This window comes from Pteropus medius, unplaced genomic scaffold, assembly GCF_902729225.1.
Source record: "Pteropus medius unplaced genomic scaffold, Ma_sr-lr_union100, whole genome shotgun sequence".
NCBI classification, from domain to species: domain Eukaryota; kingdom Metazoa; phylum Chordata; class Mammalia; order Chiroptera; family Pteropodidae; genus Pteropus; species Pteropus medius.
In genome coordinates, this window is record NW_024351543.1 from 16650162 (window position 1) to 16674161 (window position 24000).

Below are 24000 nucleotides of genomic sequence, written 5' to 3' on the forward strand. Positions count from 1 at the left end.
AAATTTAAATAATGATCATGTATATACGCAGTCATCTTTAAGAAGTGAATAAAATATTTTTGAAGGCTGTGATTAATGAGGAAATAGTGAATTAATAACAGGCTGAGATCTGACCACGTAAAATAAAATATCTTTGTAAGTTACAGTGTTTTGAATCTATTAGCCACTTTATAAAGTTTGTTGAGTTTAGTACTTAGATAATGAGAAGTTTAAGTACATATAAGTAAAAATGCTAATATATTTTGAAAGGAAATTATTAGTTAAGTTTTACCACTTGAAAAAGATTACTAAGCAAGTATTCAACATATATTAGCCAATGGTTCATTTTCTCACTGATTTCATTCATTCATTCAATAAATGTCAAAGAATAACTAATGCCACCTTTTGGACTATTTATTCTTTAGAAGAGTGATAGGTGTTCTGCACTGTCTGGTAGACAAATAAATTTGAAAAATACTAAAACAAGTAATATTAAATGATTTTTCTTAACATCGAGACTTTGCAGAGTCTTTAAAATGTTAATGTCAATTTTTAATGAGTGATATAAAATGTAATGAACATTTCCATGGTGTAAAGATAGACAAATTCAAAAATGGCATTTGGTTTAATGGTTTGGGAGACACTAAGGAGACAATATTTGAACTAGGTCTATGGGGGGAATTATTTTCCTTTTTCCCAATATAAAGTTAATGCATGTTCATTTATAAAATATATAAAGTTATGAAGATGAAAATTAAAATTAACTATTAAAGACATGGCATAGAGATAACCACTATTATCTATTTTTGAAATTTGTGACAGTCTATTTGACATCTATCTCTCTATTTTTAACTGTACCTCTTTACATAGTTAAAGAGCATGATATATAAAGTCTTATATGCTTCCTTATCTGTGCAATGTTGAGATTTTTCTACAGCATGAACTGATCTTCAAAAATATTTCAGTGGCTACAACTATGTAATCATTCCAGTGCAGTTGAGAATTTCTGTTATTTTCCTTCCCAAATTCCAATATAATTCAATGGTTCTCAGTGTAAGGTTCCTAGACCAGCTATATTAGTTTCATCCAAGAACTTTTTTAAAAATGCAAATTCTTGGGACTTACTCCAAACCTACTGAATAAGAAATTCCAGGGGTAGAGGCTAACATATAAATAACTTTGATGAATGAATATACCTTTACATAAGTCTTTGCATGTAATTGTGATGATCAAGTATATTAAATTCTATATACAGATCATTTCAGGATGTAAAATTTACACTGTTGTATTTTCAGTATCTACTATAGTGTTGGACACACATTAGGAGCTCAATATTTGTTAAATAAATTAAGTGACTGCTTCTTTACATTTCTCATCCTTTAAAATTTTGTGGTTAATAATTTTATGAGGCCAAATTAATATTAATCTCGTTAGAGACAACCTGTATTTTTCTTCATAGATGCTTGTCTGTCTTTTTCTTTATAATTTAGAAATTTTATCAGGATATGTCTAATTCTCCTTCAAATAGTTTTACCTGGATCGGGGCAAACTTGTATAAGCTGAATTTCTAGTTCTCATCTCTTTTCTCTCAGCCTCCCAGATTTGGGAAGGGTGTCTCTAACAGTTATTTCTGTACCAAGTAATTTAGTTTCCTTCCAGAACACCTATAATTCTTAATTTGCATTTCTTTTGCTTGTTCTGTATACCTTTTGTTTCATCTAATATCAATTTCTCTGTTCTTCTATGTGCTATATGGAATACGTGTATGCGGAAGGGTCCCCTCCAGTGTGATTTTCATTTTGAAATTGTTATTCTTGCCTCCCTGTGCTCCTCCTTTATCTCACCAAGCTCTCATTTCATCCCAGCTTGTTGCCTTGGCTTCACATCCTGTCTTCTTTTTATTTCATCCTATTGTCCCTTCATCTCAGCTTATTCTATTTTGTGGCTTTCTTTTCCTGTTTACCAAAGGCAATGTCTTCTTAAATCAGATTAAATATGACAAATAGCCTTCTAAATTTTTTCTGGTTCCTGTTATAAAAAGTGTTCAGAGGTCTGCTTTTCCTCTTGTCTTCAAGATATTATTCCTTTTCATTTTAGCCATAGGATGGTTTTTGTAGGTTATATTTTTCAACTTCCCCAAAATAACAAGATTTTACATTTATAAATAGTTAGTGAATTTCCCTCTGCTTACCATTATTCTTTAAATCCTGGGTTACAATTCTAATCAGATTGGTAGCTGGACTATAGCTAGATGATTTCAATGTGTAACCGTCAGTTTATGTGGATATTTTGGGCAGAGGTTGGCTCTTCTACTCTGCAGTTCATCAGTGTCTCTGAATCAATCAAACAGAAAAAAATCGCAAATCACCCATTCCCAACTTGCCTTCTGTTAGATTTCCCTTTCTAGCTTCTCATCTATAGCATCTTACTAATAGACCAGCTAGAGCTTGGTCTCACCAGCTCTTTCTACATCTTTCTGCAATTGTTGTTGGCTACAGAAAGAACATGGTTGATAGAGATGGGCACAGACCTTGGGTATCTTAAAAAGTGGCATCCACATAGGCAACCCAGTTGTGCTATTCCTATGAATCCTAGTTATTGGATCTAGTTATTGGATACCATTTCAGGTAGTTGGGAATATTCTATTTCATCATACTTATCCATCTCAGGTTATCTGTAAGCTTAGAAGATTTATTAACCCAGAATATATCTCTAAAAGGTAGGCTACAGGAAGAGACGCTTTACACAGAGGCACTGCCCTCAGCCTCCCTAGAAGTATATTCTAGAACAAGTACTTATATGAAAGCCACTTATTAAGGAAGTACTCTCAGAAAAAAAAAAAAAAATGTTTTTGTAGTGACAGAAGCAGACAAAGAAAAAGAAATCAAGTAAGTGTATGATTTCAGACAAAGTTTCATGAAGGGTAACTTTAGCCCGACCCCGTAGAGGAGTTGGATGTGTAAGTCATACCTCAGAGCTGTCCCAGTCTAAGCCAGGGAGCTGGACCTTCACATTCAGGTAGCAGGAGTCACTGGGTATGAGCCGCTGGGGGGCAACAATGAAGATCTTAAAGCCTCAGGGACTTTTGGCTGTTGTATCTACAGGCAAAGCAGCACTAGTAGCCTTAGTGGGACCACCTCAGGTAGAAGAGTCACAGATACTAGCAGTTGGAAACAAGCACACTGAAGTCAGAGGAGTGGGGTGAGAGCAGATGAAAGGGAGCCAAGGGGATTGGAGCACTGGCAGTGTCCTCTCTAGACACCTTGCCTGTTATAATTTGCTCTTTTATCTACACCCACCCTACCTCTCCAGGGCCATGGGAAGCACATCTTAACAACTGAAAGGCTGTTAACTCCTGCCTCAAACCATCACATAACAGTCCATTGAGTAAAGAATGGTTTTGAAATACCACTTTGTCCACTGAAAACAGAAGACATTTTACCTGGTCATAAGCTTTTTCTTCATTTACATTTATGGTAGCTGAAAGCCTACTGATTACAGCAGAATAATAAAGTGCAAATTTTGGAATCTCTAATGTAGCTAATCATTTTCAACATGTCTCATATTTAAATATGTTTTCAAAAATTATATATTTCAAACATAATTTGGTTTTACCTTTCTTATATTTCAGGAAGCACTTAATTTAGCTGTAATAGGTAGTATATAAGAATTAATTCCTATTATTACATTAGTTTTGAAAAAGGTTTTGAAAAATGTCTTGTCCTTTTAAACAAAGCATTTTTCTTTAATAAAACAGTGGTTCATCTATAAGTATGAAATCTAAGTGGTGCAGTAACAACAGTCTGGTGTCCTGGGGGTATGCCTATATAAGGATAAGGTTGAAGGCAACTCATGGAGAGGAGGGGCAGGGATAAAGATCTAACCCCTCTCTAGACTGAGATTAACAGAGATAAAATGCAGGCATCTCAAAGCCTTTCGTTTTTCATAGAAGGGGATATGTCCCTATAAACGCAGTAAATGAACATAAACTATTTCCAGATGTTCTAATTCCTCCTGATCTCCAGGTAGCCAGAGGACTTGGCTTGTGTATTGTCTCCTTTCCGTCTAGATTTCTAGGTTTAGATTTTGCTTCTCTCTTTGTAGATACAGGAGAAAACACAAGAGAACAGAGCTGATCTATTGTTTCTTCAAGAGTTGGGGTGAAGAGTCATTTAGAGTATCTGTCTAATCTCCTTTGTGGAATGTCCCTTGACCAAGAACTTTAGTGTTCTACTTATATCGCTACTGTGATGGCCTGTAATCACCAAATGCTATGCCCTATTCACAACCAGACCACAAACTTAAGATCAAGGATTGAGATTAATTCAACTCTGATTTTCCCATCTTGCACAAAGCAGGCACTCAATTCACATTTGTTTGATGAATGGATAATTTTAAATAGATTTTGATCTTTATTCCAATTTCCCCAGGTCTAACACCCTGCTAGGTGATCATATATTCAGGAATTATAAATGAAGGAAGGAAAGAACAAAGAGTGAAAGAATAAGTTAATAAATTTTTCTTGAATTAGTACAATATCTTTCTAGCTGGGATGAGAGTCTCCTGTCTCTCTCTCCAACCAAAACATGCTTCATGTTACTGCCAGTGACTTTCTCCTGAAGCACTAATCTAATCATGGCAATCTTATGCTCAAAACTGTCTTTTTACTTATGGATGTATCCAAACTCTTTACTATGGAGGCCAAGTTTCTGGAAATTGACTCTGAATCATCCTTTCCATCACCTCTTCATCACCTATAAGACATCACAGCAGATGACTCATAGTTACTTACATCCGTAAATTACTTTTACATTCCCTTTTCTTTGCTGTTACTTTTCTTTTGGCTCAAAATACTCTTTTTCCCTTGTCTACGTTTTACTCATCTGACAGAGCCTAACCTAAAAACTTTCCTCCTCTAGGACTCTTTCTCTCCTATGTAGTTAGAAATAATCACTCCTGTCTCTGCCCCACAATGTCACTGGCCATGTTTTATTATGTGGCTACTTATTTAAATGACTGTGCCTCACTTTCATTCATAAGTACTTTTGAGGTACAGATTAAGTATTATCATTGTAATGTCTGCCCTTTATTCTCTGGTGTGCCAGCATCGACTGCTAGTTAACTGAATGAAATGATTTGCTGAGTTCAGAAATTTATAATTTATAGTATGATTTAATAGGGAAAACCTGGAAACAAGCTAAAAGCCAAATAAGAGGATGGTTAAGAAATTTATAGTACAGCAACTCATTGGAGTCTTGTGTTTCTATTAAAATTACATATGTAAAAATTAGTAGCTACATGAAAATATTTATGATGTCAAGTTTAAGAAAAAGTGCAAAGAAAAATATATACATACCATAAATATACCTAGCTACAATATAATTGCATATTAGGAAGTATAAGAAGGCAGTTAGAAACAATTACAGGTGATACCTTAGCATGAAATAATGATGGGTACATTTAAAACCCCCTTTATTTTTCTTAAAATGGTATTTATGCCATGGAAATGAAAACACAAAGCTCATAGTGAACAATGCTTGATAAAAGTTACGATAATTATAAAATGTTCAAACATTACCAACTCACAAACTCAGAGACCGTAGCTACTCTACAAAAGAATGACAAGCTGAAATATCAAAATTCCCATGGTCGATCTTTCATCTATAAGAAGCAAGTGCTTGGGAGAAATGTTATTTTTCATTAAATTACCCAGTTAATTTTGGTATTGTAAGAAAACTGCTTTACATTGTTCTCAATCTGAGCATGTAAGATCTCTATTAAAACGAATCTATACACTGGTGACAGATGACAATACTAATATTACATACATGCACATGATGGTTATAGAACCTGGATGAGCCATTCCAGCTCTAGAATTTCCCATGGGTTCAAGGTTTTGGTGAAGACTTGTGACAGCCCAGTTTCTCCATCTGCTTGTTCCTGTTTCCTTCATTCCCAACTACTATTAATCCCAAGAGTACTCCCCAATAAACTTCTACCTGTAAATCTCCACCCCCAGAGTTAGTTTCCTGAGAACTTTCCTAAGACAGCATTCATAATTGAATTTGCCTAAAACTTAGAAAGTTGGAAATAATCAGACAGAGGGAGAAAAATACATTCCGCAAGGTATTCTCTGGTAATTTGTAAATAAAAGCAATATTCTTTCACATTTTTAAAGAACTTATGTGCAAGTCACAGTGAGTACAAAGCATTTTACAGATATTGATGTATTTAATGTTCACAGTCACCTTATGAGGCTGATACTGCTCCCTATTACGCCTATTTGCAGATGAAAATCTGAGTCCTAGAGAAGTGAATTAATGTACCACAGGTTACATGGCTAGTTAGTGGTGGAACAAGGTTTGGAACTCAGGGGCATGGAGCTGTAGTGAGCTTCTACCTAGAGCACAGTGCCCTAAAGAACTGAACAGACAAAGACAACACAGATTTTGCATTCTCATTTAGTGTCATGACCACCTATGGATAAACATGACTCTTCCATTATGAAGTGTTAAGTGTGGTGATTTTCTTTTCCCCTATCTTTCCTTCAGACAATGTCCAAAAAAAAAAAAAAAAAATCGTGACAAAAAAAAGATCGAAAGAAAAACTATTAGAATAACACTACCGCTATTCACTTTTCGCTTAGCGGTGACAACTGTTGCATTTAATACTAACTAACTTTATTCACAGCGTCTTTTAGAGTACTTTAAAGAAAACGGTTTCTCTGCACACTTCAGGGATTACAAAAATAAGGTAAAAAGACCAGGCCATTTTCAGAGTCATGCTACAGGGATGATTCTAGAGTACAAAGACTGTTTTCATTAAAAATTTGTGTCTTTTCTTTTTCCTTTTTTTTTTTTTAATGAATGCCCCTGAATATGGATACCTAGTCAGAAGGGATGAATATAGCAATTTAGATCTTACAGCAAACATCTTGAGATTTTGGAATAATTACTCAGCTTTCAAAAAGGGCCGGAATGTGAAACATTCAGATAACAGTCTCAAGTACAGAAATACACTTTTTTCATGATGTTCTGATCAGACTTGTCCACCAACCCTAGCAAGAGTAAATATTCCTTTTACTCTCTAAAGCCATGGTGTGCTGTTTCAAGAGTTTCATTTTCAATTCTGATATTCAAAATTCCATTGATTAGCTCCTGAAATGTATTCACACCTAAAATCTGGAATCCAAGTCTAGAAGCTAATTTGACCTGTAGTGTTTCATTTTTTTTTAAAGCATTTATGGGCTTGAGTTGTTTATTTATTTATTTATTTATTTATTTATTTATTTATTTATTTATTTATTTATTTATTGAGGGGGTGTTGGGGATATTGCAGATATATCTCATTAAAGCAAACTAATTTTCTGGTCAGCGGGTACTCAGTCCACAACAGTGAATGGAACCTAAAGCTTTCTGCCTTTCTTTTCCAGAAGCAAGAGACTATTTTTACAGTGACATGTACATCTTTGCCATCTAATTGTATTTGTTATATATCATTATCCTCTCGCCAATTTTATCTATAATTCACAACCCTCTTTCTGCCAAGTTTTTCCAATCATCTTCATAGGATATCATGTGTCAATCTAAAATTAAATCTTCTTTTTAATAAGATAAAAATAGAGAAGACAGACAAATCTTGAGAGATCTACATTCCAATTGAACTGTAATCAGCAGGATCATGTCAATTTCATCCTTGTGCTCCAGCTTTCCTACTTCTGTGGCAATGTTTATGCTGTTTTATCCATGAAGTGCCCTTTTATTTTCTCTCTACCTCCCCACCAACGCTCAATTTAGATTTTTCTCTACAACGTGACACTTCCAGGTAGAAGACAGTGCTCATCACTTTAAATGTCCATAGTATTTCCAGACTTCTCTATTGCTAGGTAATCACTGTCTTCTCTTTACTGATGCACAAGTATTACAAGGCAACTGTAACAGAGACCTCACTGATCTGGTCACCCATTATCCATGAGCTGCCCTTAAGCCCAGTCTCCATTGCAGAAAAAGTAATGCCACGTGACCAGCTCTGGCTAGCAGACTGTGAGTAGAAGTGAGGTGTGTTGCTTCCAGGACAAATGAAAAAAGAGTGCCAGTGATACACTTCATTTATTTTTTCTCCTGGCTGCTGTCACCTTGGAAGACACTTGCTGAAATATATAAGGTTGTCAGATAAAATACAAGACTCTCATTTAAACTTTAATTTCAGATAAATGGTGAACTTTTCAATATAAGCATGTCCCTAAATTTGCATGGGATATGCTTATATTAAAATTTATTATAACACAAAATTATTATGCTATTATACTATAATATCATCTACTATATACTAGTAGTATACTGTAATACTATATAAAATGCTGTAGACTATATGCTAAATTATTATACAAGTACATTATTTATATATGAACAAAGAATATTATTATTACACTACTTTCTTTCAAAAATACCAAACTTCAGATTAAAAACAAATAGTGTAACTATGTGCCAAATATCACATGGGACATATCTATACAAAAAAAAATCTACTTAAAATTCAAAATCACATTCTGTATTTTATTTGCTTAATCTGGCAACCCTATGAAAGAGAACACTGGAAAGTGGAGGAACTTTCAATCAATGATTAATAGATAGAAGAAAGTGTCTTCTGTTCTGTACCAGGCCATATTGGTGAGAAATAAATATTCCCTAAGTCTAGTTTTACTGAGGTTAAGAGGTTTAAATGTTGCTGCTACAAATCCTATTCTATCTTGACCAATAGAGCATCAATGAAGCATAAATTTGGAAAAGGAGATAAGACCAGATATTTAGAATTTTAACTGGTAGGGTAGATGTTTTGATTTTATTGTGAAGCAATGGGAGGCAATGAATGTTTAGGGGACAGACTGACAGCACCAGAACTAACTGATTTTATTTTATGTTTGGTTACTATATTTGTATGTGTGTGCCAATAAATAAGATAGAGCAAAGACAAGCACAGAATAAGCAATAGGACAGGAGAGCAGGATATAATTGCTCTCTCTCTCTCTCTCTCTCTCTCTCTCTCTTTCTGTCAGAGAACTTGGTTGTTGGGTCATGTAAAGCTAGAAACAAGATTTTACCACTAGAGATCCTAGAATCGTATATTAGATTATTTTTTTCTTCTGTAGTTTAGGATAGCTGCCAGGCTTGTTAAGCATTTCATACATTCCTGCTAACTTGAAATGTTTTATCCTGGTTAATATTTGTAAAGATAAATCCAATGGAATTTATTTTCTTTGATTTTTCTCTAAACCCAAGGCAACCAGGAATATAAGACTAAAATAGTCTTTTGCCCTAGTTCACCTTTTTCTGCAAATCAGTGGATAATATATTCTTTATCCCTAAATATTGTGCTTGCCACCAAACAAATTCCAGATGTAACTGAGAGCCACCAAGAAGGTAAAAATATTGGCAGCAGGAAAGGGAGGACCAGAAAAAAATGAGGAAAACATAAAAGGAAAGAAAGAAAACATGAGTAAGCCATACAGAGTACACATTATAGAGGAGAGAGTAGACAGAATTATGGCGGGGCGGCGGGGGGGCGGGGGGGACAGAAAAGAATCAGGATAAAAAGAGAATTTTGTTCCATGTATATACATCTTTGTTTTCCTAATCATCCAATTGGCAATTTGTGATTCAATAGAAAAGACTTGCTCAAATATGAAATGATCCCACTCTCTTTCAGCAGCTTTTACATTTAAGAGTTAGGTTTGCTATAAAAAATAGCACCTGGGGAATGCAGTTAGCATTAATATGATGGCTAGGTGGAGGGCATGGGGAGGGAATGAATAATTGTGGGGATCATTTTATGGACTATATAGATGTCTAACTTATGTGCTGTATACTTGAAACTCATTTAAATAAATAATTTTTAAAAAATAATAACATCTATTAGCCAAGATTCTTCATTTCCACAAATGTTTTATATCCTAGAGCTTCGCTGCTATCTTTTCTGTGCTCTTGTTGTTAGAAACATTGTGTAAAGAACTTGTTTGTTAAACTGAAAAGTGTTCTTCCTCTTTGAAGAGTGGTTACAGAATGGAGAGTTAGATGCTGAGGATGGGGGAGAGGTTATCTGCACTGGGTGACTGGTAGCTTGAATATTAGAAGGCTACTTTATTAGGCTACTTATATATTAGGAAGCTGACATATGACATTTGACAGTGAGTTTATAGAAGCCTGTTTGGCCTTCTGGTTTGATCCACTTTTTCTTTTTCTTATAAAGCTTCAAAGAACTTTATTGAAAAAAAACAAAAAAACATTCATCTCCTTCATTAAATTTTTATAAATGGATTTCTTTCTTAAGAAAATTTCAATCCACAAACAAGCTTATCTGGCAACCATGAATATAGTGGGACCTAACTTGATTCCTAGCAGATCTACATAAACTGCTCTCTGAAAGAACTTAGCCTCAAAGAAATAACAAGTGGTTTCTTGAAAATATCTAACAGTTTTTTTTTTGTTTTTGACTTGGTTATTTTATGTCTTGAAAATATAGCCAGTGAAATGTCTGAATTAAAATAATACCTCAGCAATTATGAAAAATGTACATGTATATATATAATACCTATTAAGGTTTGGACAATTCTATACTGTCCTCTTACTTTTTTTAATAATAGAATTTATAATAATGAGGGATGGTTTTATTGTCCAATTGCTGTTGCAAGTGATTGATGGAAGAGTAATGATAGACCAACTGGTCAGGATCTTGATGAAAATAAGAAGCGAATTATTATCTACATTTTATTGATCGACATTGTGATGAAAATTGTTACCCACAATAATTGACTGACTTTCTGATTGGCATTTATAATAAAGAAGGGCTTCTTCTGTGCAAAATTTAAAGTGGGTACAACACTAATACAAATAAAATTTCAAGTGATGACATCTAAATAAAGTACAATTTACTGTTATTTGAAGATATTTTCTGAGATTTATATAGGCAATGACTTCAGAAATTATGAACATGCTGTCATCAATTATCTCTGATTCAGGTAGGAAAGAGGTGACAAAGTCTCCTATTCTACCACACCTTCAGTTCTATTGTGGAAAGAGGCTACTCAAGACAAAGAAACATGCATTTCCTGTTACCTAAGCAAAGCATTACCTGCATCCCAGCCCGATGCAACTCTGGATTAGCAAAATAACATCCACGCAGAAGGCGTTACTGTTGTGCTACTAGCCCAGACATATAATTATAGTTTTTAGTTTGTTAAAATTTTAGTTCAGATGGTTGAAAACCACTTTTTTCTTCCTGACCTGGAATAACATTTCAATTTCTTTTAAGGTAAGCAAATCAGGGTGTTTGCTTGTTTATTTGTTTCAGATATACATGAGAACTTATAAAAGATGTACTGTTTTATATACTACCTCTTTACCATTTTTTATGCACACTTATCTCATAAATTAGTATGAGATGGCCTTGGGGGCTACATAGCAAGTGTGGTGAGTCAATAGAGTGAAATTATTAGATCTCGATCTACCTGGGTTCAGATCCTAACTCCATATACTAGAAGTATATAATTTGGCTAAGTACTTCACCTCTCTGTGCCTCACTCATTCTCTTCTTCTATAAAATAAATAATAAAAAATAATAAGAATACTTACCTTCTAGGGTTGTTATGAGATTAAATGAGCTAATACATACATATATATATATGTATATATACATATATATATATACCCCCAAAGAGTGTTAACAGCATACTAAGCACTACATAAGCTTTTTTAAAAAGTTGTTATAGTTTTTTTTTTATTTTTTTTAAATTTTTTGTCTGTGTGTTTTCTTCTGGTAGAATTTGTTGCTAACCATTGTTGCTAACTAAAATGTTCCTGAGGAAACAAGACCAGGGCAGACTTAAAAAAGAGTTCATGCTGGTTTCATTTTGTAGTTTAAATAGAAAAATTGGGGAGGGCCATAGATCCGGGGATTCGGACAGCCTTTCAAGCTTTCTCTATATTCCCGAAGTACCCAACGAATAATCTATTTTACAGTGTTGGATAATAAACTTGTGAAATGCATCCTTCTTTGAGAAAGACCAAAGAATGTCTCGATTGACTGAGACCATATGGTTTAAAGAGGTAAGAAGACTTTTTGTTGTCATTTCAGACAAGCTGAGAAGAGCCTAAATTATAATGTTAAATGCAGCAAGCTTCTCCTTTATAAGAGAGTTTGCATGGTGATGGATCTCTTCAAATCAAAGCTGAAGTGCCTCCGTTTATGAGGCACTAAGAGTTTGAATCCCCTCCGTAAAACTAAATTAACAGCATTGGGAGTATTTATAGGAATATGCAATATTTTAATATCTTATTGAAAGTATCTGCTCCATCATAATTGAACAATCTTTCTAGTATTATAATTTTTTTTTTACAAATTGAAATACCTTTGCTGTTTTTTCTATTGGTTATGAAAGCAATATACTACATACAAAAATATCATAAAGTAGAATATTAAGGAAATGAAATTACTTCTAGGTTCATAATCTAGAGATAATCATCAAATCCAGAATCATATTCTACTTAATCTTTTATAGCTCCTTTTGTTTCCAATTAACAAGGTGTTGTGGATATCATACCATGTCAGCACACACAGACACACGGTATTTTATTGGATATGTAGTATCTCGTATAATAAACTATAATGCACATATAATTTATTTCTTATTTAAAAGGCTTTTGTTTGTTACCCCTTTGCTGCAATGATAAAAAATGTTACGATAAGTGTCCTTGTAGATATATCTTTTATAGATGAGGCCAAATATTCTCTTAGTATAAATTACTAGATGAGATAGCAGTGTCAAAGGCCAGGCACTTTTATAAAGTCTTCTGACATGGCCTCAAGCTTGCCCACCCAAAAGGTTGCACCAGTTGATACACCTTCACCAGCACGTATAATTAGTGGTTAGAAAACTAGAGCCATGGGCCAAATCCTATCTATTCCTGTTTCTATAAATTAAATTTTATTGGACCTATAGCCACACCCATCGGTATGAACCACAAAACTAGAATATTTACTATCTGGCCCTTTATAGAAAATGTATGCCAACTACTGATAATTGATCATTGTCTTGTCATGATGGGCTATTATCAAATACACACACACAGACACACCCATGTTTGCGTACCTCACACATAATATTCATCTCACATTTTTCCTAAAAATATTCTCTTCAGCAGGATTTCTTTCTAGTAATTGAAGAGCACTGTACAAATCTTGTACAAAATTATGAAAACTTAACCTAACCTCTGTTTTGCAGGCAGACAACTGACATTCAGAGAGAATGACTAAGGTATGTAATGTCTTATAATCAATCATTGCTGTAATCGGCAATGGACTCTCAACTTAGCGATCTTTCTGCTATACCCAAATGTTTCTAAGAAAAAGATTTTCTGAAATAAAAACTATTCAAGGGAGTTTTTTGCTGGATAGCTTATCTGTGGAAAAAAAAAACTCATATTTTTAAGATTTCTCAAGAGAGCATGGATCAGCTAGATTTCATTATTAGTAAAAGAAAATTTAAAAATTTTAAATGAATTAATAAATGCCTTCTAAGATCTTACTGTTCCCCTACTTTCCTCATTTTCCTTTCTCTACACTATGTAGATCATTCTTTATGTGATATTAAGCTCTGGAAAAAATAATACTGAAATAGTGATCTTTAACTGCCTGTCTTTTATAAGGTTACAGTGTTAAACAGTATTTCATTGATTTTCTCCTCCTCTTTGGTAAACTGTTAGGGCAGAAATGGTAACTTGGCTGATAATTCTCTTAGTATTATAAAGACTAATATTACTTTTAAAAACATTCACTTTTTCCATACTGATCATCAGATAAACTATTAAATATCAGTTTATTTATATTTAATAATTTATATCTTATAATAAAAGTTATTTGATAATCTTCCAGTTCCTTTATTTTCCCAATAATTACATCTCACTTATCCCAATAATTTTTCATATTTTCTATTTTAAAAGAGTATTGCTACTATTCCAGAAAATAGAGGAATCTGAAAAAATGTTGCATACTGTATCTTACAGTTTCCTTAAAAATCAGATTACAGAACACATCTTAAGTAATGTGTTGCAACATCTCCCATGACAATTCAGAAAATGTCCTAAGTGATTTTAGATCCCTTTATTTATTTGGTATTCGGCAAATATAAATAGTCTTATTCTATGTGATTTTTTTTTTAAAGCTCATTGTTCCAAAAGATAAACTGAACTGTTCAAGGATTGTGGTTTTGTTAGCACCTCTTTTTTTTTTTTTTTTTTTGCTTCATATTTTTCTGGTTTTGCTTCAAATTGAGTTCAGAAAATGTAAACCTTTGCCCAGAACGTACAGCAGGACTTGGGTTTATCTTTTGATAGTAACATTAACCTCTATTCTAGACCTTAACAGACATATCTTTCAGAGAGCAAAGAAAAATGTGGCTTTCAAGCTGTTTATTCCTCTCCCCACATGTGGCAGTCTCTCTCTTCTGCCCACATCCAAGAAACTCCTTCTTATTCAAAGAGAGGACACTGTCCAGAGAATTCTTTCACACAGTGAACAAACTGATGCTTTATTGTTTCTCTTAAATTGAAATCATTTAAAAATACTTTTATTGCTTCTGAAAATTCTTATGAGCTATTAAAATTTTACATTTACCAAGGATGGTGAACAGTATCTTATAGATTACTTAAAAGATTCTCTAATATTTTCACAAAAGGCAAGAAAGAAAGCTGGTCTTTGACGTAAATGCCCCTGGGGGATGGTAAAATAAGAGGAAGGACGAATTATTCAAACTTTACAACTGTCAGCCAACCCAGGACTGGTTCCACACTTATTAGAGGGAACAGAGCAGTCAACAGGGAGAAAACTGTCACCTCTCTTGCCATTTAAAAATTGGGAATGCTAATTCTTGATTTTCGGCAAAGAATACCAACCTATTTGTCAGAATAAGTGACAGGCATTTGGGTACATGAGGCTGCACTTCTGGGAAGAAAGCTGGGCTTGGAACACATTTTGGGGGGGAGTTTTTCACATATAGATGGTACATAAAGCCCTATTTTATATTTATCTGATGCTTAATACTGTGAAATTTAGGCCCATCCCCCCAAAAGCAGGGACAGGTGACATGGAGGGTCGACTTGGCTACACATATTCATTTCCCTGGGAGCCACACAATGGCTATGGCTTTCTGTCTATTTCTCAGCTCCATTCTCTGAAATCATGTGCAAGTACAGGCAACTGAGTGAAAATTACTTGCTAGCATTTGCATGAGAATAATAATGCAATTTGGCAGAGTAGGAAAACACTTCTAAGAAATTTCTAAAATTGTGAAAAAATTGATCCCTATGTCAAATGGAGATGAGCCCAAGAATGCATCTCTACTCCTGAAAGAAATATGGGAATAGAGTGAAGTTCTCTGATTGCAGGCATCAACCCAGACACATGGCCATGCGTCAGTGGCATCACTCAAAGTACTAGCTAACAGAGGCAAGTTTCCTCATCTGTAAAGTGGAGATTATAACTTTACCAGTGCTGGAGAGTCATTATGGAGCTGGACTGAGTATGTAAAGCCTTGATCTCAGAGTACAGCACAGATTAAGAGCACAGTAAACATTAGTAGAACTGGTAGATGCATTCTAGAACTATTAAATATGTTATAAACACAACAGAAAGATTAGGTGGAATTATTCATTGTTAATGAACAAATGTTGTACAGAATTCAGTTTTATATAGTTGAGTCAAATGAAAAGAAGTAAATTAACTGCCTAATGAAAATTTCAATAAAGGTGACGAAGAACCAAATTAGAGAAAGAGGAAATTCTGTAGTCACATATATCAGAGAAAGTATAAGAGCTCTGTTCTCATTTCCTGTGTCATGTGGGAAAGACAGCGACTTATTCCTGTCTGAGGTCACTTTGGCTTTAAGGAATAGATAGGAAATGAAAATACCCCCTTTACAGTGTACTGAGAAGTATAACCTATGGACAAAGAAAGCTGTAAGTGTGATTTAGTTGAAATAAAAACTAACTCTTAAAGACATTTAATAATTAATTTAAAACACTTTAGAGGTTGTTTTAGAATGTCTTTCACTTTTACTGTGAATGAAACACAAAGAAAAAGGTCAGACTATTATCAAGAGTCATCTAGGTGACATATACAGGAGAATGTTTGAATGATTTGTGTTGCTAAATCTTGGCTAAAACCTAAGAAGAAGAAAGATATATATATATCCTCTCTTTAAGGAATAAACAGTTACCTCTTGTGAATAATTGCAAAGTAAACTTGGGAAAAGAGCTGTGGCTCTCTACTAGTGAATATATCTGAGCATTCAAGTATTCGAGAATTTTAATGACTTTAAACTTTGTGGATGTAAGGCACTCCCCATGTCTTACCAGTCTTCAGTAATTCTTGGAGAAAACAGAATAAGGTTTCAGCTTTTCAGAACACAGTGAAAAATATCGATTAAGTCAAAAGGAGCTCCAAGAAACTAAAGACAAGGTACAGAGTTCATGTATAAAAACCCAAGTGCTTGAAATCTAAATGACTAGATTCTATTTATTTGTATTTCACTCACAGGTAAAAATGGGCTTGGTTATCTGATTTTCAAATCCTAAGTACATTGTATGTAATAAATTAGAAGGGGCTAAAGTGGCTACAGGGCTGGTAAAAGGAAGAGTGAGACTCACAGATTGCAAATGCACAGGAAACTGGGTCTCTCGTGTGGAACAAACATTACAAGGTCCACAAACTGCCCTAGAGTTCGCATCATATTAAAATAGAGTAAAGTCTAAATAACCCTAAATTACTAAAAGAGTTTAATTTAATTTGGTAGAATCACCTTGAAAAAGCAAGAAAGGGTACAATCTCATATGTGAAAGATTTTCATTATGAATATTCACCTTTATTCTTTGAAACAATATGTATGTTTTGTTTCCAAAAGGGTAGATCCTCAGCTTTGGAAACCCACATCATAACTCATTTCCTACAAATCCTAAATAACTTTGGTGTTGGCTGACAAATGGAACTACCTGAGTCAGAAGCCCAGACTTTATAATTTTCGTGATTATTTTCATTCATTTGTACATCATATTCCTCTATCACGCAAGTTAAAATTAGTGACCAGTGGGAAAGTAATCATAAAAAGTGAGAAAAATATTTTTTTTCATCTTTAGCATCAATGTTTGAGACAGTACTGTAATAATCTCAGATGTTTTAGATATATTTTCTAATGTAATCTCAATAATCATGGAATTTAACATCCTTTTATAGATTAAAAAAAAAAACCTGAAGGTCACGGAAGTCACAGAATTTGACCAAGGACACACAGCTGGATATAAATCCAGGCTGCCTGGACACTGTGTTGCTGCCCAGATGCATGTGCCTTACTGACCACAAGGATGAAGTTGATCAAAGTGAGCCAACTGCTGCTTATTATCTTTTCTTTATAATCGGATGACCTTTATAAAAATAATACTGAAAAAATCCAAAGCCTGTTATTTTGAAACATAAATGCACTCATAGTACTGTTTTTAAACACCAGACAAATTCAAACTCACTGGCTTCCAAGCAACTCTAACTTAAATAAATTAAGAACATTTCTTGTAGAATTTTCTGCCAGGAAAAACTTTGGTCTCTCTTGAGGAACTTCCTTAGTTATAATAAGGATAACAATGTTCCTTATTTGTATCTCTTTTTTAGAGTTACCAGGAAGTTTAGTATTCAATAACAGTATATATTTCCTTCCACTTTCTGTCAATGTTATGGTTTTCTATTTCTAGTTAGAGTTCACCATATTCATTGCAAAGCATATGCTTTTGTAAGTCACCTACAGTCTTTTTGAGAAATCTAGGGCGCATAAATTGTAAGAGGCCAACCCATTTATAAATGTGTTTATGTGTATGATCGTAACATAAATCTCTAGTGTTTTATTGACTTTTTTGTGTATACACATTTATTTTTAGTCATGTTCCTCAAGTGAAACTCAATGTAAATCTGTAGTGCTTTTCTATGATATGTGATAAACTGCCCATGAATGTGAACCACACATTACATTTAGGGCCAAGCTTATACAGTGAGTTAACATGATGGGTACAGTCTACTTTTCTAAGAATAGAATTATCTGCCCCGATGTCCAAACTTTGTAAAAACTTGGATACATACAGACATATAAACCAAAAAGAAGGCTTGAAACACTTGTTAGTGCCATATATTCATACTCAGTCATGATTCATGATGTGAAGATGAAATGGAAAAGATTCAACCTCATCAGAGGTTGAATTTGTTTTTATGAGAGCTACTGAGTGGTCTTTGTGAAGATGGTACAGAAGTTTCTTGAAATAACTTTCATTCAAGCAATTTACTTTAAGGTATTTTGGTAACTTCTTAGTAGTTCAGAGTATTTACTTGCTTTTACTGACCTCAAATCACTGTTGCCAAGGGGGCAGACTTGGACTCCTGAATGTTCTTCTATTAAAATGCTTCTTATTTCCAAGTAAAATAAATTAGTATTTCACCTAGTAAAAGACTTTGGGGCCAAAGTTAGGGCCCTGACAGACCATTCAAATTCCACTTAAACTAATGAAAACATAACCATGGTCCATTTTGCCAACACAAATATATTTTCAAATTGGAAAAAAAGGGGACATTATTTGCAAAGGTTATCAGGGTAGTGATTCAGTGATGAATAATCTAGAAACTTCATCTTTGTACTAGAAAAAATCTTTTAGTAACTGTCCCCATATGTCAGTTTTATCTTTCTTAACTCTCTTCCCATTCTCCCTCAGCAAAAAATCTAGAAACACATTATTTAAATCAATACAATAATTGATTCAAATTTGGAGGGGGAATAAATTTAGAAATTTGAGAAAGCCATCAGTCCTTGTGTTTCCAAGAAAGGTAACACCTATTATAGCAAGTATGAATATGAATTATTATTTTTTTCTTGCCTTGTAATAGTGTTATAGACTGCCTGTTTGGGTCCCCCCACAAATTCATATGTTAAAGACCTAATCCCCAATGGGATGGTACTGGGAAGGAGGGGCCTTCTGAAGCTACTTAAGTCTAGAGGAGGTCATGAGAATAGAGCTCCAATGGTGAGGATTAGTGTTCTTATAAGAAGAAAAAGAGACTAGAGCTAGCTCTCTTCCACATGTAAAGACACAATCAGAAGACAGTTACCTGCAAGCCAGAAAGAGGGTTCTCACGAGACACCAAATCTGCCAGTACCCTGATCTTGGACATCCCAACTTCCACAAGTATAAGAAATAAATGTTTGTTGTTTAAGCCATCTAGTCCATAGTATTTTTGTTATAGCAGCCTGAAATGGCAAAGACAATTACTCTCTCAAGAACTTGAAAGTTTTGAAAGTAGTAGTACACTATCTTTAAAGTCATTTCAAATTGCATCTCTGAGGCACACTGACCAACACCTTTCAACCAGCCCAAATCCTCATGTTTCTAGTTATCACCTGCATTCAGGAAGAAACTGCTTTTGTCATCCTAAGTGGCAAGAGATACAGGCACAGAATGTGACAATTCATTTTCTCTCTCTTTCTATTTACAATTTAGTGTGGCATCACAGTGAAATAATTAATTGACCTACCCAGCGAACAAATAAATCATACACTCAATATACTGTTTAAAATTTGCAGCTCATTTCTGCAGCTCTGCTGTGCAGCACAGCTAACGTATGAGGTTGGTAAGTTCTTCTGACATGTATCCAAGTCTTCCTAAGCCCTTGCAAGGTTATGGTGGTAAAATATGACAGAGATCAAGGCACAGTTAAGATAGCATATGTTCCAAATTAGTAACTATCAGAACAGAACGCATAACCACAACAGAACCGATGCAACACATGGTCAAACCATGAGGAAGGGAGAGAGAAGCAATCTTAATAATTATTCAGCAATCCTAGAAACAATTATTTTATTTTTATTTTTGCCAGTCTGAAAAAAGTAAAATGTGCTGATTTAGCATATTAGAAATTCTAGCATCACTCTGTTATTGAAAAACAAACACACACATACAAAACTTTTTCCCTTAAATGCCAAGCTTCTAGTTTCTAAGACTACCATAAATAACTGCTTGGCTCTTACCATGTAATGTGTAGGGCACACATGTCTGCCAAGAGACTTTTGGCATTGCCTTTCATAGATGTTCTCTATTTGAGAAAGTAACACAAATCAGAAAGAAATCTGAGACTACCTACTCTCCTAACCTTCAAGATGTTTAGAGGTCATTTCTGAGCAGGACTATTTATGTCTAGCCAATTCTATGAAGATTCAAAGCTTCAGATGAGAATTAGAGAGAAATAAACTTAGTACATTTTAGAGACTATTAGAACAACTATTTGTTGCTTATTCTCAAACGTATGTTATCAAATGTTGCTGACACCTCAAACCAATAGACTACATATAGACCAGAAGTAGATCACTTCACTAGAAAGAGGGAAATAATGCTAATAGAATCTTTGCTTGAATTTTAAATCAGTCCAAAACCACTGTACTGAATACTTCTTGATCAGTTGCAATTCTATTACTGTTTATAGCAACTAAAAGACAGCAATGACATCAACCTTTGATCTCATACTTAAATACCTTATTAGACAGACATACTTTATGGGTCTCACACATTCTTTATGACTAGAGTTCAAGGGAAATTTGTGGAAGGAACTTGGATGTACCCTAGGTTTTGCCAAATTCTAGCTCTGCGGACTCCAGATTTGAAGTTATCTCAAATCTTCAGACTTCTCAGGAGGGTGGAGAAAGTTAAGCAGGAGAATTGCACATGCAAAGTGCAAAATAAACTTACTAGATATGGCAATTTGCTCCTGTTTGACCATAGTTAAAGAATTTTAATAGTAGCTTGTAGTGAAAAACTTAATGGAAGGGATCTTATAATTCAGCAAATGACATTACGGAATGATTCATTTATAATCTCACACAAATTGTCAAGATTAAAACAGATCACTAAGTGATATTTGTAAAATCTTTATATCTTTATCATGACATAGTCATCACCATCTCTAACACATGGATATCTTTGCTAAGTAAAGAGAATGGTTTTTATTGTTTCAATTCAGAATTGCTCTGAAAACCCCTAAGGAAAGTTAGCAAAATCATATGAACCCTTGTCTACAATGGAATGTCCTTAATAGAGAACCACTAGATAAATGCTCTTGTGTGCTGTATGCTAAATTGCTTCATTATTTGCAGTCATTTTCATTCATAGAAATAAAATACACCTTTGATATTTAGTTTGGCAGTTTGCATAACAGCAGCTGCCAACATATATCATAATGTTGAGTGCATTTTTATTTTCTCAATTTGTGCTGGGGTTCCTTTTCTTCAAATACTTCCATTAAATCAATAATCATTCTCATCAAAAATACTTTTAATTAATTAATATGTGTTACAGTTATAATTCTTCACCAAGTTTGCACGATAACATACGATATGAGTAGATAATATGTCTGCTGTGCTGCTGAAAGCTGAGGAATCATACTTGAAGGTTGTTGGACAATCAAAGCTTCTTTAAAGTATAATTACTTTGTCACCATTTCAAAGATTTGAAATAAACTCTTCTAAATTTCCACTACTAACTATCTTCATGATCCAAGAGGTTGAACTAACTCCGATATAATCTATACATCTGAAATTGACCATCTCAAATCTCTTAATGCTAACTTAAGGTGTAGAGAATCTAGAAATAATTTTCTCACATTATCAGAAAATTTTCTGATAGGTGGATTATCTCACACCTATGACATGTCTATAAGGAAGACATTTTTATTGTCTTTCCCTATTACAGAGTATAAATTTGTATGCAATTACAAAATGAGGTATTTCTTAAAAGAATGAGGTAAGCTCGTGTCCTTGTTTTACTCAACCAAAACAAATGTAAGTGGAAAGCCACTTCTTAGTTTCTGTGGCACCGGTATACACCCAGCTTTTTTTTTCTGTCGACTGAAACTTGAGATTTCTTTTTCAAGAATAACTGATTGAGTTTCAAAATAGAACATGTATGGTGGTAAAGTCTTGCTCAGGATGTTGCTGGAACATGAACTTTGTCCCCAGACTAATGAGAAGAAAGAAAATTACGTCTTTTGGAAACATTTGCTTCATCTACAGGTGGCAGGTAACACCATGGGAGGATGAGACATAATATAGTAGGACAAATAAGCAACTAAATTCATGAACTTCTAAGGACATCAGCCAGTTCTCTTTTCTTAATTTTAGCCAAGAGTTTAATTATTCTTGCATCTACATTTCCATCAACAAAGTAAACATGAAAATATGACACATTTAGGAGTGACTTAAAGAATGACCCATAATTTTGATCAAGAAACTTGGTAAATACTCACTTGGCTTTTTATCATAGGGAATTTAATGCTTGGCAGAACAAATAGATTAGAAACACATTTTCTTAATCTCTATAGCAAAGACTGAGTAGAAGCATAAACTCTAAGGGCATATTTAATAGATAATAGTAGTTAAAAATAACAGCATTAAAATGAAACCGGTTTGAGGATATCTAATCTAACCATATGGACCTAAATGCTTCTGGCTTATGATGACTTCATGATTAATTGGCATGAAACATAACCATTCGAAAATTCAAAATAAGAAAAAGACACCTGAAGAGGAAAGTAATTATTAGAAGCCTTTGAGGTAGTAATTTTAAAAATAAAATCTAAATAGAAAGCTTAAAAATCAGAAAGTAAACTTGTATAGGCTATCTAGTGGCTTAATTCATACAAAATAGTTTTTGGAGCCATGCTTCCTGGATTTTGGTCACTACACAAGGTGAAGACTAGAAGGACATACACATACATGTTCTTTATTGCTTCCTGTTAGATATTTTGATGTGCTTTGCACTATCAATTATTTTTATTTCTTAGAGAATCAGGTATCACACTTATATCTTAAGAGCTTGGGAATTTTTCTCAGTCAAAATTTTATGAAGGGCTGTAGTCTTTCTTTCTGCCATCTTGGAGTCTGCGGAGGCCTGCTGAGAACAGGACTTATAAAACAACAAATATTTCTAGAAGGCTGTGGTCCAAGGCCATTTTTGCTAGCTATAAGCAGGGTCTCTGGAACCATAGGGAACACATTGCTTCGTAAAATCGAAGGTGTTTATGCTCAAGATGAGATTGAGTTTTATCTATGCATGAGATGTGCTTATGTGTACAAAGCGAAGAACAACACGGTGACTCCTGGTAGCAAAACGAACAAAACCAGGGTAATCTGGGGAAAGGTAACTTGTGCTCATGGAAACGGTGGCATGATCATGCCAACTTCTGAAGCAACCTTCCTGCCAAGGGCATTGGACACAGAATCCTTTATGCTTTACCCCTCACGGATTTAAACTCATTGAAAGTGAATAAAGTGGATTTGTTCTCTTCTAATAATAATAATAATAAGAGCTGTAGTATGTACAATAGGTCCAGGGGCCCAGTATTGGGAAGCAGGGAGTCTGGACCCCCATTCATTCAACTTCCCCAGGCTCAGAATGGCAGCTAATACGTCTCTACCAAATCCGGGTAATCCAAGTAATTCTCGTCTTAGGACGTACCAACCCGAAAAGCATCATGAATAATAATAGATCCATGGAAATGTATGTATATACATGGTCTTTCAGTCTAATTCTCATCTACAAGATGAGGAAAATGAAAACCAAAAAAGTTAAACAGTACTTCTAAGTCCTCTATCTAATAGTTAAAAATGAAAGGGAGGGAAAGAATGGACATTTATTGAATACCTCCAACCTTAGTAGGCGCTATACTAATTCAGGCCTCCTAAGACTCAGAATAGCACTCTTTCTATTATTCCAAGGAACCAAGTGAATAGACTGGAGATCAAAATAGTTAGTTGACCAGGCTTTTTGAAGAATGTACAAGTAATAGAAAAAGAGGGAAAATCCTAAGAAGTTGCTACGTGACTAAATAAAGTTTACAGTGATCCCTAAGTGTAATCACAGTGAGCTAGCCAAGTGTAGTTCATACTCTAGCGGT

At 34.3% G+C, this 24000-nt stretch overlaps 1 pseudogene; it reads left to right on the forward strand.

The window, feature by feature from the left end:
* The first annotated feature begins 3037 nt into the window (after window positions 1-3037).
* On the forward strand, window positions 3038-23354 carry LOC120586622 (60S ribosomal protein L35a-like; annotated as a pseudogene).
* Window positions 23355-24000: the final 646 nt, after the last annotated feature.